This window comes from Suricata suricatta, unplaced genomic scaffold (genome assembly GCF_006229205.1).
Source record: "Suricata suricatta isolate VVHF042 unplaced genomic scaffold, meerkat_22Aug2017_6uvM2_HiC HiC_scaffold_692, whole genome shotgun sequence".
Classification (NCBI taxonomy): Eukaryota; Metazoa; Chordata; class Mammalia; order Carnivora; family Herpestidae; genus Suricata; species Suricata suricatta.
Window position 1 is genome coordinate 1 of NW_021914135.1, and position 2471 is coordinate 2471.

A 2471-nucleotide genomic window follows, 5' to 3' on the forward strand; every position below is an offset into this window, starting at 1 on the left:
TCTGGGGCTGTTGACGGGCCGTGGGGTTGGTCCCTGGGCCCGCTCTCAGTGTTCCGCAGCCACTAGAGGATGACTTGGGACAGAGTCCCAGGTTCTGGAGCACACTTAGGAAATTCTGCCGACATGCACGCAGGTGGGCAGTGATGTGGAAATGAATTTCTTCCAGGCTGACGGCCAGGAAAGAATTTTTTGGGGGAGATATTTTTGGTGCAAAAAAATGTTGGTTTTATAAGAGCATGTGGACAGGACCCAAAGGCAGAAAGCACTGCATTGAGGTTATGCAGAGTGACTAATCAAAGGTTTTCTACCCTAAAGAGGGGGGAGGGTGATCTTAAGGCTCCAGGAAATTGAGTCTGTAAGTTCCTGGAGGTCTATTATTAACAGGGTGTTTTTCTTGAAAAATCATTACTGGGCGCCTGGGTGGCCCAGTTGGTTGAGCTCTGGATTTCAACTCAGGTCATGACGCCAGGGTCATGTGATCAAGCCCCATGTTGGAGTCCTGGCTGAGTGTAGAGCCTGCTTCTGATTCCCTCTCCGCCTGTCCTTCTCCCTTGCTCACACTCTTTCTTAAAAAACTAAAAACGAAAGACAGAAACTAGTGGAGTTTCATATCCAGCATGACTGTAATTGATGTGACTTGATCTGGGGTCTGGAAAAGATTCCTTGAGATGTTTTTGGTGCAAGAAGAAAAAGGTGTTTTAATTAAAGCACAGTGACCGGCTCCCTGGGCAGAAAGAGCTGACTGGGGTTGGGACTGGTTATATACTTTTAATGGGGGGCAGGAATGTTTCCAAGGGGATTTCCTAAGACACAGGATCCAGGAGCCCTGCTATTACTGTCAAGCTAAGGTGGTTTCTTGCCCGAAGAAAAGCATTAAGATTGGGAGTTCCTGGGGACCGTCCTGCGTTTGTTAGGAGGAGACTTGAGGTGACCTGCATTTCCCTTGCCTTTGCTCCCCGCATCAGCGGACCCCGTGTTTTCTCCTGCCTCGGTTCTCAGGCGGTCACAGCACCTGGGAAGGCTCTACCCTGCCCACCTTACCTGGGGGACGTTTGTGGGGTGTCTGCTCAGGGTAGCTCACCCATGCAGTACAGCACAGTCTCCGGAGTCTAGCTGTGACAAACGAATTCCGGGTGCTCAGAAGTTAGCCTCACTCTTCATACCTTCCTGTGAGTTTCATTCCATTTTGTTTTCTTCAGCCATGCAGTTTCTTGCCAGGTAAGAAAGAAATGCAAAGCCGTGCTAGGATATGGATTGTCAGGTGCTTTTGTCTTGAGCAATGTAAACTTAAATTACTTACCTAAAATAATTTAAATGAGGGAAAGTTAACTGCAAAATATCAGCCAACGTGTTAAATAAAATATGCTATAGGACTAAATAACGTTTTACAAAGACCGGGTTACTCTTTATGAGAAAAACACACTTCTGCATGCAGAGGATGCTGACATGCAGCAGGTTTTCCTAGTTGTTCACCTTTTACCTTGCAGCGAACCTGTATTACATCATTTTGCTTTAAAATGAAAAGTGGACATGGTCTAGGTGAGGTAATTATTCACTGGCAACATGGTACCGATACAAACCTGCTCTTGGCCAGAGATACAGTAATGGACAACTGTGGCACCTGTAGATACAGGGAGAAGGTACTATGTCCCCTTCCCAAAATCGTTGTGCCAAATCTGTGTTCAGCTCAATGTCAAGTATTTAAAACTTCCGTTTCTATAAATATAAATAGAATAACCTTTTAAAATAGGATACAATGTATGAATACATTTTTTTTTTGTAATTCAGCAACCACATGGGATCTTCTCATTTCTGTTGTAAAAACTACCTGTAAAGACACAGATGCACACCAAGGGCACCGAGATTGAATGCTACTGGAACCATTTCCTCACAGAGTAACATTTTACCAACTACTAATGTAATCTCAAGAGAGGCCGTGCACGCTGCTGAATCAAAACTGTTCTTTAATGCAAATTATCCGTGGTACGTTGTTTTGAACAAAGGAGAAACTGGCAATATGTGAAGTTGTGTGCTGTTAGAAGGCCTGTCCCTGCTTAAAACAAATGAGAAGTGACTTTGAAAGCCGGTTAGATGTGCGGAACACTTTAAAAGAATTTAGGAATACACTTATTTATAGTTTATTGCCAAGTTGGTTTCAATATGACACGCAGTGCCCTTCCCCACAAGTGCCCTCCTCCATGACCATCACCCATGAATACACTTCCTGAATTCGGAAAAAAAGGTATTGGAAATACTTCTATTTGGGGAATAAATCAAAGTTTGGAATTTCAAATGTGTTAGTACATCTTTTTTCAGCTCCTTTCAAGTTGTAAGGAAGGGACACGTTAAAAGCCAGGAGCAGCACGTATGTGGGGGCCCCGTTCCCCTTGACGTGCAATTTGCGGATCGAATGGACTCATCCCGGCTTGGGGCTGGGGCAGCAGCGCACCGGCCAGGAGCGGGGCTCAAGC

General features: G+C 45.1%; 1 long non-coding RNA gene across 1 annotated transcript; it reads left to right on the forward strand.

The window, feature by feature from the left end:
* The first annotated feature begins 6 nt into the window (after positions 1–6).
* LOC115285298 lies at positions 7–2293 on the forward strand. The gene is made up of 2 exons (XR_003905474.1): positions 7–133; positions 1789–2293. It is a non-coding gene; the product is annotated as an uncharacterized LOC115285298 (long non-coding RNA).
* Positions 2294–2471: the final 178 nt, after the last annotated feature.